The 14,293-nt window shown below is 57.9% G+C and overlaps 1 long non-coding RNA gene and 1 gene segment (V, D, J or C); both read right to left on the bottom strand.

Annotated features, from left to right (window-relative positions):
- LOC122173242 (Ig mu chain C region secreted form-like) overlaps positions 1-14,293 on the bottom strand; it is a 1,717,225-nt gene that overhangs the window by 685,708 nt on the left and 1,017,224 nt on the right.
- Positions 1,758-7,649, bottom strand: LOC135975409 (uncharacterized). Its single transcript, XR_010592428.1, has 2 exons — positions 6,521-7,649; positions 1,758-3,623 (listed from the first exon to the last, which is right to left on the bottom strand). It is a non-coding gene; the product is annotated as an uncharacterized LOC135975409 (long non-coding RNA).

The following is a 14,293-nucleotide window of genomic DNA, read 5'->3' as shown; positions in this document are numbered from 1 at the left end:
CATTAACCACATTTTACATCAGTGAGAGATCCAGATCTACAAGGAGAGACTGACCGTGGGACCAGGACTCACACCTGACTGAAGCAGCGAGGAATGTCTGCGGCGCAGACCCAGTGGGCCTCTGTGAAGCAAAAGGGGAACGTTGCTAGGGCATGAAAGGGTTAAAGCCTTGTGGCCAGTTTGTATTTCATTCCCCTGGATGCTGGTTCTCATTCCTGTGCCCAAAGCCCTGTTGTTCACCTTGCTGCTGCCCCCACCTGTCGTGTGGATTCTGCAGCCTGGGTTTTTGCAGGAGCATCAATGGTTTCTGTGTCATTGTGTCTCTCGCACAGTAATAGCTGGCAGTGTCCTCGGGTTTCAGGCCGGTCATTTGCAGATACAGCTCACTCTTGGAATTATCCCGGGAGATGGTGAATCGGCCTTTCACTGAATCAAGGTATCCAGTAGCCAAACTGGGGTTTATACGAGCGACCCATTCCAGTCCCTTGCCAGGAGCCTGACGGACCCAGTTCATGTAAGCACTGCTGAAGGTGAACCCAGAGGCTTTGCAGGAGAGGCGGAGAGAGTCTCCGGGCTTTTTCACATCCCCTCCGGACTCCACCAGCGCCTGGGACCGGACACCTGTGAATAAAGACAGTTTATAAATATTGGTATATAAACAGCGATAATGTCATCTATTTTTCTAACTCTGCCAGTTATTCAGAGGAGGAAAATACCTTCCAAAGCTGCTACAGCGAAAACAAACAGGAGCAAAAATCCCATTTTCCCGGGTGCTGGAGGGGAAAGGTCTCAGGAGACTGGCTGGTCACTGCACAGACCCAGGGGCTGTGGACTGTGTCTCCGGGTGCAGCCTGGGCAGAGAGAGGCACCGATTTAAACAGGAAACTGTCTCCCTCATTTGCATGCCCCCGCTTTATAAGAGACACACACTCCTGCTGCCAGTGATCTGACTGACTCGCCCTAGGGCTCCGGGTGCAGGAGTCAGACTGTCCCGTCCTGTGTGTCTGTGCAGCGCTGGGTACAGGGCGCTGGGATCCCCCTGACACTTTCAGACCCCTGGGAGTAATGAACAGCTCCCTGCAGTGACTGTATTTCCTCACCCAGGAACTGAGGGCCTGGCTATTGTGAGGTGATACTGGGGTGCAGGGGAGGGGGGGCGGGGATGGGACTCAACTCTGGAGCCCGGTTCCACGCGCACAAGGTCAATGCAACGTCCAGTCAGGGGGTCAGTGTCTGGAGAGGGGTCGTGTTCCAGGGATCCATTGGGCTGGGCCACCCGCTGGAGAGGGAAGATTTCCCATGGCGCTGGGAGGGATTTGGGATTGAAGCCCCTTTCCCTTCCCAGCAGTGACCGGCTACATTGAAATGATCCATGACACTAGAAACGTGATCTGAGCAAGCCTGGCTCGTGCTTTGGGCCAGGTCTGGGGGCTGCCTGTGGGTGCAGGTGGGAGAAGCTGAGGGAGGGGAGGAGTCTGAGGACAGAGTTAAGGTTTTGCAGTGGAGCCTCCCTGACATTAGTGGGCCGAGAGCGGCGTGTCTGGGAGTTTTTCTTTAGGGGAGAGTCGAGGGAGGATTCAGGCCACAGTGAAGGAAGATTTTTATGCTCGGCTGATATTTATATTCTTGTTTATATTCCTGTTCCCAGTCACACTCCACTTCCCATTTACACTCGTGTTGCCAGCACAGAGTGCCCGAGGCAAAGCAACAGCGGGTTCGTTGCCCGGTGTGCTTCGCGCCAATAAACACACCAGGGGGAGAAGCAAACAAAGTTTATTTGGGATCCCAAAGCGGTGCAAGGAGACTGGCAAGTCTCAAATCAAGCACATTAACAGGAACAGTTTTTCTTCTTTTATACATTTGCAGTTAAGCCTCACCCTCCCCTTTCCCCTCTAGCCTTCCCTTTCTCCCCCCCCCCATTCCTCCCTCTACCCCTCCCATCCCTGGTAATAGTTAAGTCATTCTTGGCAGCTATAAGCCTAGCTTGTTAGTAACTTCTTTAAACCGTTATCTTGTCCTTTTTCCCTTCAGCCAGAAACATGCAGGCCTCATTATTACTGCTTGAGCAGGGGGTTGCACACAGATAACTGGTTGCTTACATATTCCAATTGCACCTGGCTTTTGAGGTTGATTAGAGTTTAAACATGGAAGGATAGAGTTTGGTTCACTTAGGCCTAGTGCAGGAAGGCTTCATTGACACTTAGTGGCCTTCCACCCTCCCAAGTTACCTAGGGTGATGCCTAGTGACGTCAACAACTCCCTCCTTTGAGAATACTCAACAAGCTTTTGGCTGAGTTTTCTCATATTCTGTGGACAAGATATGATTAAGTGCTATGAAGCTGGGGTTTTCAATGAGAGGGTATGCTGGGATTTTTGAGGAACGGGGGGCACAAAGCTTACGGAGGAGCATTTTAAAACAAGCAATTAGGAGGAGGGTGACCAGGCACAATACCACACCGGTGAGGAGGAGACGCACAAGGCCACCCCCCTAGGTCGGGCAACCAACTTCAAAGGGAATTGAAAACTGTGGGTTTCCTTTCCTGGGCCTTCCACTGCTTGAAAGCCTGTTCGGCCGACAGGACGTGCTTGTTAATGTCCTGTGAGTTTTCTGGGACATAAGCTTCTTCCTTAATGGGCTCTGAGGTGGCATACAAAGATTTACGCTGCCTGGGGCAGCCAGGGGTTGTCCCTTAATGCATACTGGGATTCAATGGTACAGTTTTGTGACAAGGGGGTACCCGAGGTATTTCTTCCCCTACTGAACCATCCCCAACAGATATCTGACCAATTTTGGGGGACCACCCTCCAGGGTAACCCTGCTGCGTGGTGTGGGATTTGGGAGCATACCCAGCAGTTAGAGAGGTTAAACTCTTGGGCAAAGCAAACTTTCAAGGACTCATATGTGTTTGTTTCCAAGTTAGTAGGGATCCCTTTCCATCCCACATGTGCCTGGGGGAAACGGGAGGTAACGAAGGCAGGGGGCTGGACTCAATGACCTTTCAAGGTCCCTTCCAGTTCTAGGAGATAGGATATCTCCATTAATTAAATTAAATAAATTAATTAGAAAGGAGTGTCCCTATGGCAAAGAGTACCACTGTGGCAGACCCTGGACCTGAACTCATGCTGGGCAGGTGACCCTAGGGCCTAACAATTACATTTCCCCAAATACCCACAAAATATCAATTACCAATAGTAGGCAGATTAAAAACAAAAGGACCAGGCCACCAGGTTAGGCCGGCCCTGTGAGAGTAAACACAACCAACGCTTAGAGTTTTCACGGGGAGTGCGCTGCGACTGTCCAGAGAGACCACAGGGCATTCCCAGCAGATCTTATTGTTTTTTGAATAACAGTTTAAGTCCCAGGTCATCGCTGGTAGTCCTTTTCCATAGGCTGGACAGTCCACCGTTCAGGAGCGGGCACTGCCTTCAGACAGGAGTGATGAATCCAGTTCTTGTGTCCCTTGACCTTTGCTGCTGTGTGGGAGACCAGCAGGACGGTGTGGGGTCCCTTCCACTTCTCTTGGAGAGGCTCATCCTTCCAGGTCCAAAGGAGAATGGAATCGCCTGGCTGCAAGGAGTGGACAGGGGCATCCAGCGGGAGAGGCTGCAAATCTCTGGTATACCTGTGGAGAGAACAGAGAACAGCAGACAGAGAGCACATGTACTGAGATAAAACGCCACACCCCATTTCCCACTTCCCTGCCAGAACCGGTGTACCATTCATAGGCCATGCCCTTCCAAACATAATCTCGAAGGGACTGAGCCCTAACCTGCCCTTTGGGAGAGAGCGTATGCGGAGCAAAACAAGGGGTAAGGCATCAGGCCATCCGCTGAATCGATCCACCAAGACGAAAAGGTATTTGTATCCTTGGGTCCGGGGGATCTCAGTAAAGTCTATTTGCCAAACCAGTCCTGGGCCTGGGGTAGGTTCCAGAGTGGCTGATGGCACTGACACTCCTGGTCGAGGGTTGTTCTTTTGGCAGACCAGACATTCAGCCTGTACCTGGGAGGCCAGGGGTGTAAGAGCCTCCCTGCCAGCGTATAATTCTTTGTTTCTTCACCAGGGTCCGTTCTTAATGTCTTTTGTAGTCAGGAATTCCTGGACTTTGTGGTTTCAATGAAGCAAGTGTTCCTTCTTCTCTTTTCCTGAAACAGTGTGGTTCAGCATCATATAGGGGAGAGGTTACTAGCACATCACCCTGTCTTTAAATAGGCTTATCATCAGTTGGAGAATCCTCCCGAGGTGGAGGGGTCTTTTTACAGTGAGAAGCCTGGGTTCAGGTGGGCAGTCCTTGGCACTTCACAGCGGTGTTGGTGGTTAACAGGACTTGGAAAGGGCCTTTCCAGTGTGGAGCCAAAGCAGTTTTTCGTTGATGGACCTTACGTAGACTCAGTCTCCTTATTTCAATGAATGGCAGGGCTGCTAGAGTCTTTGGGTAGCACTTCTTTTATCTGTGAGAAAAGAAACCTAACACATTTCATTAATGCCTGGCAGTGTTTTGCAGATCTCATAGTTGCTTGGGCACATTCAGGCCCCCCTTTTCTTGGCTGTCGGCCAAGTCTTAGCTCTGGGCAGTGTCCTTGGATGGTGCCAGCGTCTTATCTTTGGACTGAGCTTGCTAGCTGTATTTTTTTCCCTCAGTTAACTCGTTCTGTTCTTTTTCCTTCTCTCCTTCTTGGCTTCTTTTAACTTACAAAGGAAACTTCCACTCTTCACTCATACACCTTTTCCCAACAATGAACACATACACATTGCCATTATCCAGCAAAATAACTTCTATACAGAGCTTTGGAGCAACAAACCAGGACGAGCACACCCACTTTTGAGGAGTCCAACAAAGTTCAGGAGGCTCACAGTGGCTTTAAGGCAAGGGGTGAGACCCACAGCAGCAATCAACAAGTCATCCACATATTGCAGGAGGAGGACCCTGTCCTCATTGTCCCACTCTTCCAAGTCTCTGGCCAGGGCCTGGCCGAAAAGGGTGGGGGAATTTTTAAATCCCTGGGGCAACACTGTCCAGCAAAGCTGCTTTTTAACCCTCCTTTTGTCCTCCCACTGGCTCCACTCTGAGGCTTGCATGGCTGAGGGCTCAGTTGCAAGGGTCATTATCCAGGCATTCTCTGGAGGTAAGGTGAGGGTTATTTCATCTTGGGTGAAATGCAGGGTGGCTCCTAAGCAACAAAGCAGGTCCCGTCCTAGTAGAAGTGTTGGACAATCGGGGAGGAAAACCAGTTTGTGAGATAGAGTTCTGTTTCCCAAAGCACATTCCGCTGGGGCATATACTGGGCACTTGGTTCCTTTCCCTGTGGCACCCACCACAGTGAGGGACTCTGACACAGGCAGCTGCAGAGGTTGGTTTACGGCTGTTCATGCAGCTCCAGAGTCTATTAAAAAGTCTATGTCCGAATCTCCCACCCTCATGTTTACTCGGGGTTCCAGGGGCAGGATAGTTCGTCTCCCCTGACACTCCTATTCTTGATCCTCCGCTGCCATCATAGGGGTACCTTCTCTTTCGGGGCACTCATTTTTCCAATGTCCCTCCTTTCAGCATCTGGCACACTGGTTGCGACCCAGACGCCTTTCCTGTGAGCCAGGGCGCCCACGTCCTCTCATTCCCCGGCCCCTTCCACCTTCCTGGAATTTTCCCCTGCCACCGGCCTGTACTGCTGCGACCATCATTTTCGCTTGCCTCTTTTCCTTTTCTTTAGACATAACCTGATCATGCTCCACCTCAGACAGCAGGGTCCGCATAAGGACATTACAATCATCCCAGTCAGGCTTACAGCTAGCCAGGCACCCTTCAAAGACTGAGATAAACTTGCTTGGGTTCGTAGAGAATTCCCCTGCCTGTGCCTTAAAGGCTGCTAGTCCACTGGGTTAAAAGGCACATGGGTGTAAACCTGCATAGTAGTGGCCTGATTCCTATCTGAGCCATGTCTGGACACCACGGTCTCAGTGATCAACGGATAAAATTCCACCGAGGGGGCAATCTCTGGGACCTGAGACACCTTGTCTTTATATGGTGGGGGTGTGATAGCCGAAGGGGACACCGGACCTGCCATTACAGCTGTGGGGGGGTTCTGGGGACTAACAATAGCTACTACCGAACCTGTCGGAGTCAAATTACACTTTTGCAAAATATCTAACCTATCTCTTAGCAACATAAACAACTGTACATACATATGTTCATTCCATTTACCCGTTTGCTGACAAAACAGAAGTAATTGAAGGATCGTGTTATAATTAAGTGATCCTTTCGGTGGCCACCTTTCCTGGTCCTCTAGCTGATATTGAGGCCAGTCTACTGTACAGAACCTTTTCAGTTTACTTTTAACCAACGGATCCGATCCAAACACTTTCCAATTCACCAGAATGCATTCCAAGGGTGTACACCTTACCCTGCCTGCCATACTCTGTCCCTGCCCCATAGGGAGACACTGGGCGTCCCCAGGTCATAACAGGTAGACACTGGGCGTCCCCAGGTCAAGACAGATAAAGTCCCCACTGGACTGTTCCTACCTTATCCAAGGGTCCGGTTCTGCACCGTCGCCCTATCCACGGGACCGGTTCCCCACCGTCGCCCGCAGCTGCTTCTCCACTACTCGAGCGCGTTGCACCGTTGTGCCCTCTGGGGTCGACCAAACCACGTCTCCGCCGAGGCCCCCGGTAAAGTCACCGGTGCGCGCTGGGCGTCGGTCGTCGCTGTAATCTGTCGACCTCCGAGAGGGGTCCGGGCAAGGCTAAATTTCAGCCTCGAGCCCCACGTTGGGCGCCAAAACTGTTGCCAGCACAGAGTGCCCGAGGCAAAGCAACAGCGGGTTCGTTGCCCGGTGTGCTTCGCGCCAATAAACACACCAGGGGGAGAAGCAAACAAAGTTTATTTGGGATCCCAAAGCGGTGCAAGGAGACTGGCAAGTCTCAAATCAAGCACATTAACAGGAACAGTTTTTCTTCTTTTATACATTTGCAGTTAAGCCTCACCCTCCCCTTTCCCCTCTAGCCTTCCCTTTCTCCCCCCCCCCATTCCTCCCTCTACCCCTCCCATCCCTGGTAATAGTTAAGTCATTCTTGGCAGCTATAAGCCTAGCTTGTTAGTAACTTCTTTAAACCGTTATCTTGTCCTTTTTCCCTTCAGCCAGAAACATGCAGGCCTCATTATTACTGCTTGAGCAGGGGGTTGCACACAGATAACTGGTTGCTTACATATTCCAATTGCACCTGGCTTTTGAGGTTGATTAGAGTTTAAACATGGAAGGATAGAGTTTGGTTCACTTAGGCCTAGTGCAGGAAGGCTTCATTGACACTTAGTGGCCTTCCACCCTCCCAAGTTACCTAGGGTGATGCCTAGTGACGTCAACACTCGGATTGTAAACTCGGTGGGACTGAGTGAGGTTTTATGGTCTGTGTTTGTACCATGCCCAGGACTGTGGGAGCCTAGACTATCATTAAGAACATAAGGAAGGCCAGACTGAGTCAGACCAAAGGTCCATCTAGCCCAGTGTCCTGTCTCCCGAGAGTGGCCAATGCCAGGTGCCCCAGAGGGAATGAACAGAACAGGGAATCACCAAGTGATCCACCCCTGTCGCCCATTCCCAGCCTCTGGATACCCTAGGCACTAGACCCACAACCAGCACCAAATCTATCACCACTGAGCATCATCATGAAGGTCATTTACTTAGTTAATTATTAATAAGCAATAAAGTGTAGACAGAAGCTTTCTCCTGGTTGTGTTTAAAGAACTTGTATGATATGAACGTTATGTGTTTTTACAACATTCCCATGATGTAAAATTGAGGGATAACAACAAAAACAACAATGAAAATATTTCCATTCCCACTGACTTTCAGACAAGTATCATCATTCACCCTGAAACACAGATCTCCACTCCCATTACCACTCATGTTCCCTTTCATATCCCCACACTCATTCCCACACTGGAGAGAGAGAGAGAGAGAGAGAGAGAGAGAGAATGTTCTCGGGGAATGTTCCATAGACAGTTACACTGAAGGACACTCAGACGATGAGGGTGGGTGGGTGGCTGGCTCCATAATGCGCCATGGTCCTAGGCTCTCAGACTGGCTGGAGACCAGTTCAGTGATGAGGCTAATAGAAGGGAGACAATCTACAGGGCAGGGAGTCAAATGCATCTCTAAACAGACACTGCACAGCTCTATGGCATTGACCAACAGGGATTTGGGGAACAGCCTTGTTCCCTTTTATAGCTACCGGGGTTTGCGTTTTCACCTCTCCTGCTTTCTATCCCCACACGGGAAACTGAGAGGTGAACATGGGACTATTTGGGCTTCTGTTTGACAGATAATAATTTCTTTTAACCCATATCAGTGTCTGTGGGTGTGTTTGGTTGGCTAATAGGCTCCAGCCAGCCAATGTACCGACTAATGCCATCAAAGGAAGAGCACCAGTGACTCTTCTAAACTCAAGTTTGAAGGCTGTGGAGTTGCATCCCCAAAACAGAACTGCAGAGGTGCGCCGGCTGAGGGAGTGGTTCCTCACGTGAAGGTAACGTTTGAAGAGAATGGAAATGAGCTGCTGGAGGACCGGCTCCAGGGATTTTGCTGCCCCAAGCGGCAGGAAAAAAAAAAAAGCCGTCATTGTAATTGCGATCGGCGGCACTCCAGTGGCAGCTCTGTGGGGTTACTAGGCCTGCCTGAGCCAGAGTTCTTCCATGTTTTAAACTCTGTCCTTCCATGTTTACTCGAATCGACCTCAAAAGCCAAGGACAGGAATTGGAATATGTAAATAGCTAGTTAGCAATGACGACCTTGCTCATGCCAGGTACCAAACAATAATGATGAGGTTTGCATGTTTCTAGCTGGAAGGGGTAATAAACTAAGGGTAAACAGAACCAAATAACAGTTTAGGAAGAAGTTACTAACAAGCTAGATTTATAGCCCTAGAATGATTTAGTTGCTTAAATGTATAAACATGCTTTTGGTAGAGAGGGGAGGGGGAGTAGAGGGGGGGTGGTAGAGAGGGGGAGAGAGGGGGGGCTTAGTTGTAAAATGTATACAGAAGAGAGAAACTGTTTTTGCTGGTGTGCTTGATTTGAGACTTGCCTGTCTCCTTGCACCACTTTGAGATCTCAAATCAATTTTGATTGTTTCTCCACCCTAGTATGTTTATTGGCGCGAAGCACTCCGGGCAACGAACCCCACGGTTGCTGTCCTCGGGCCCCTGTGCCGGCAACAATGGGGCGAGGGGGAGTCATGCCATGGGGCGGGGGGTGGCAGATGAGGGGGAGTCATGCCATGGGGCGGGGGGTTGCAATGGGGCAAGGGGGAGTCATGCCATGGGGCGGGGGGTTGCAATGGGGGGAGGGGGAGTCATGCCATCGGGCGGGGGGTAGCAATGGAGGAGCGGGAGTCATGCCATGGGGCGGGGGGTTGCAGTGGGGGAGGGGGAGTCATGCCATGGGGCGGGGGGCTGCAATGGGGGGGAGGGGGAGTCAAGCCTTGGGGTTGGGGGGTTGCAATGGGGGAGCGGAAGTCATGCCATGGGGCGGGGGTTGCAATGGGGGAGGGGGAGTTAAGCCTTGGGGTTGGGGGGTTGCAATGGGGGGGACGGGGAGTCATCCCATGGGGTGGGGGGTTGCAGATGAGGAGGACTCATGCCATGGGGCGGGGGGTTGCAATGGGGGAGGGGGAGTCATGCCATGGGGCGGGGGGCTGCAATGGGGCCGGTCCCCAGCTGACGGAGGTGCTCAGGTCGCACATGTCCGGTACCCGGGGTCCCGCTCCTGCGAGCTCTCCATGTGCAGCGCGTACATGGAGAGCGCCGGCCCCAGCGCGCCCAGCACGAGCCACAGCGCCCGCTCCCAGCCCGGCGCCGCCATCGCCTGCTGCCCCAGCGCCGGGCATGGGCTCGCCCCCACTGGCGCGCGTACCTGCCAATCAGCAACGGCTCCCGCCCATTGGCTGCCCTTCAGGAGGTGGGATGGGGAAGCAAGGGATTCTGGGACTTGTAGTTTTATGTACCCAGTGGCGAAGAAGGGGGAGCTCTGGCGCTTGGGGGCAGGTCTAGTGGTTGGAGCAGAGCTAGGGTTACCATATTTCAGCAAGCAAAAAAGAGGACGGGAGGAGCCCCGCCCTAGCCCCGCCCCTGCCCCTCCCACTTCCCGCCCCGCCCCCAGAACCCCCAACCCTCCCCCCGTTCCTTGTCCCCTGACTGCCCCCTCCTGGGACCCCTGCCCCTAACTGCCCCCCAGGACTCCACTCCCTATCTAAGCCTCCCTGCCTCTTGTCCCCTGACTGCCCCAACCCTTATCCACAACCCCACCCCCAGACAGACCCCTGGGACTCCCACGCCCCATCCAACCACTCCCCACCCCCTGACAGCCCCCCCCAGAACTCCCAACCCATCTAAACCCCTCTGCTCCCTGTCCCCTGACTGCTCCGATCCCTCTCCCCACTCCTGCCCCCTGACAGCCCCCCCCAGAACTCCCAACCCATCTAAACCCCTCTGCTCCCTGTCCCCTGACTGCTCCGATCCCTCTCCCCACTCCTGCCCCCTGACAGCTCCCCCCCAGAACTCCCAGCCCCCCAGCCCCCGCTCCTTGTCCCCTGACTGCCCCCTCCTGGGACCCCTGCTCCTAACTGCCCTCCAGAACCCCACCCCCTACCTAAGACTCCCTGTTCCTTGTCCCCTAACTGCCCCCTCCTAAGACCCCCCAACTGCCCCCAGGACTCTACCCCCTACCTGTACCCTGACTGCCCAAAACTTTCTCCACGCCCCCCAAAAAGCCCTCCCCCCCGTTTCTTGACTGCCCCCTCCAGAACCTCCCTGCCCCTTCTCCTGCCCCCTGGCCCCCTTACCCTGCTGCTCAGAACAGGGTGTTGGGCTCTGTGCCAGCCCAGCCGGACACGTGGCTGCGCTCCCCAGCACAACAAAACCCGGTCCCTGGCCCTGCACAGTGCTGCCGGACCGGGCTGCAGGGGAGAGCTGCCCCTGGCTCAGAATGCAGGGCAGATCCGGCTCCTCTACAGCTGCTCCGGAGTCCAGCCCGGGACTTCCCTGCAGCCCTCCCAGCCGCTCACTCTGCTCTGCCGGGGGAGGGGGGAAATCCCGGACATTGTGAGTGCTTTACAAATTCCCCCGACGCTATTTTTAGAACAAAAAGGAGGACATGTCCGGGTAAATCCGGACGAATGGTAACCCTAAGCAGAGCCCTGGGGTAGCAGGGGGCTCCGGGGGCTATTTAAAGTGCCGGGGCTCCAGCTCCCTCTGCTGCTTCGGTCCTCTAAATAGCCGCGAGACCCCGCAGCTTCCCCAGGGCTCCGGCAGCTATTTAAAGGGCCAGGGTGGTAGAACTAGGGGGGCCCCTGCCCTACCTGCAGCCAGCCCCTGCTGCACCCCCTGCCCTGCCTCCAGCCCCGCACCCCCTGCCCTGCCCGCACCAGCCCCTGCTGCACCCCCTGCCCTGCCTCCAGCCCCGCACCCCCTGCCCTGCCCGCACCAGCCCCTGCTGCACCCCCTGCCCTGCCTCCAGCCCCGCACCCCCTGCCCTGCCCGCACCAGCCCCTGCTGCACCCCCTGCCCTGCCTCCAGCCCCTGCACTCCCTGCCCTGCCCGCACCAGCCCCTGCTACACCCCCTACCCTGCCTGCACCAGCCCCTGCACCCCCTGCCCTGCCTGCACCAGCCCCTGCTGCACCCCCTGCCCTGCCTCCAGCCCCTGCTGCACCCCCTGCCCTGCCTCCAGCCCCGCACCCCCTGCCCTGCCTCCAGCCCCTGCTGCACCCCCTGCCTGCACCAGCCCCGCACCCCCTGCTGCACCCCCTGCCCTGCCTCCAGCCCCACACCCCGTGCCCGGCCTCCAGCCCCTGCTGCACCCCCTGCCCTGCCTCCAGCCCCGCACCCCCTGCCCTGCCTCCAGCCCCACACCTCCTGCTCTGCCCACACCAGCCCCTGCTGCACCCCCTGCCCTGCCTCCAGCCCCGCACCCCCTGCCCTGCCCTGCCTCCAGCCCCGCACCCCCTGCCCTGCCCACACCAGCCCTGCACCCCCTGCACTGCCTCCAGCCCCAAACCCCTGCCCTGCCCGCACCAGCCCCTGCTGTACCCCCTGCCCTGCCCACACCAGCCCCTACTGCACCCCCTGCCCTGCCTCCAGCCCCACACCCCCTGCCCTGCCTCCAGCCCGCACCCCCTGCCCTGCCCGCACCAGCCCCTGCTGCACCCCCTGCCCCGCCTCCAGCCCCTGCTGCACCCCCTGCCCTACCTGCAGCCAGCCCCTGCTGCACCCCCTGCTCTGCCTCCAGCCCCTGCACCCCCTGCCCTACCTGCAGCCAGCCCCTGCTGCACCCCCTGCCCTGCCTCCAGCCCCACACCTCCTGGCCTGCCCACACCAGCCCCTGCTGCACCCCCTGCCCTGCCTCCAGCCCCACACCCCCTGCCCTGCCTCCAGCCCCGCACCCCCTGCCCTGCCCGCACCAGCCCCTGCTGCACCCCCTGCCCTGCCCGCACCAGCCCCTGCTGCACCCCCTGCCCTGCCTCCAGCCCCGCACCCCCTGCCCTGCCCACACCAGCCCTGCACCCCCTGCCCTGCCTCCAGCCCCACACCCCCTGCCCTGCCCGCACCAGCCCCTGCTGTACCCCCTGCCCTGCCCACACCAGCCCCTACTGCACCCCCTGCCCTGCCTCCAGCCCCACACCCCCTGCCCTGCCTCCAGCCCCGCACCCCCTGCCCTGCCCGCACCAGCCCCTGCTGCACCCCCTGCCCTGCCCGCACCAGCCCCTGCTGCACCCCCTGCCCTGCCTCCAGCCCCGCACCCCCTGCCCTGCCCACACCAGCCCTGCACCCCCTGCCCTGCCTCCAGCCCCACACCCCCTGCCCTGCCCGCACCAGCCCCTGCTGTACCCCCTGCCCTGCCCACACCAGCCCCTACTGCACCCCCTGCCCTGCCTCCAGCCCCACACCCCCTGCCCTGCCTCCAGCCCGCACCCCCTGCCCTGCCCGCACCAGCCCCTGCTGCACCCCCTGCCCCGCCTCCAGCCCCTGCTGCACCCCCTGCCCTACCTGCAGCCAGCCCCTGCTGCACCCCCTGCTCTGCCTCCAGCCCTGCACCCCCTGCCCTACCTGCAGCCAGCCCCTGCTGCACCCCCTGCCCTGCCTCCAGCCCCACACCTCCTGGCCTGCCCACACCAGCCCCTGCTGCACCCCCTGCCCTGCCTCCAGCCCCACACCCCCTGCCCTGCCTCCAGCCCCGCACCCCCTGCCCTGCCCGCACCAGCCCCTGCTGCACCCCCTGCCCTGCCCGCACCAGCCCCTGCTGCACCCCCTGCCCTGCCTCCAGCCCCTGCTGCACCCCCTGCCCTGCCTCCAGCCCCTGCTGCACCCCCTGCCCTGCCCGCACCAGCCCCTGCTGCACCCCCTGCCCTGCACACACCAGCTCCTGCTGCACCCCCTGCCCTGCCTCCAGCCCCACACCCCCTGCCCTGCCTCCAGCCCCGCACCCCCTGCCCTGCACACACCAGCTCCTGCTGCACCCCCTGCCCTGCCTCCAGCCCCACACCCCCTGCCCTGCCTCCAGCCCCTGCACCCCCTGCCCTGCCCGCACCAGCCCCTGCCTACAGCCAGCCCTGCACCTCCTGCACCCACCAGCCCCTGTCTCCAGCAAGTCCCGCACCCCCTGCCCCCACCAGCCCCTGTCTCCAGCCAGCCCCTGCCTGCAGCCAGCCCCTGCTGCACCCCCTGCCCTGCCTCCAGCCCCACACCCCCTGCCCTGCCTCCAGCCCGCACCCCCTGCCCTGCCTCCAGCCCCACACCACCTGCCCTGCACACACCAGCTCCTGCTGCACCCCCTGCCCTGCCTCCAGCCCCGCACCCCCTGCCCTGCCCACACCAGCCCCTGCCTACAGCCAGCCCTGCACCTCCTGCACCCACCAGCCCCTGTCTCCAGCCAGTCCCGCACCCCCTGCCCTGCCCGCACCAGCCCCTGCCTGCATCCAGCCCCGCACCCCCCTGCCCCCCACCAGCCCCTGTCTCCAGCCAGCCCCTGCCTGCAGCCAGCCCCTGCTGCACCCCCTGCCCTGCCTCCAGCCCCGCACCCCCTCTCCTGCCTGCACCAGCCCCTGTTTCCAGCCAGCCCTTGCCTGCAGCCAGCCCCGCACCCCCCTCTCCTGCCCGCAGCCAGCCCCTGTCTCCAGGTAGCCCTGCACCCCCTGTCCTGCCCGCAGCCAGCCCTGCACTCTTTGCCCTACCTGCAGCCAGCCCCACACCCCTTGCCGTGCCTCCAGGCAGACCCTACCTCCAATCAGCCCCTGCCCTGCCCCTG

The sequence above is a fragment of the Chrysemys picta genome, chromosome 13, assembly GCF_011386835.1.
Source record: "Chrysemys picta bellii isolate R12L10 chromosome 13, ASM1138683v2, whole genome shotgun sequence".
Taxonomy (NCBI): Eukaryota; Metazoa; Chordata; order Testudines; family Emydidae; genus Chrysemys; species Chrysemys picta.
This window is presented reverse-complemented; position numbering and strand designations above follow the sequence as displayed.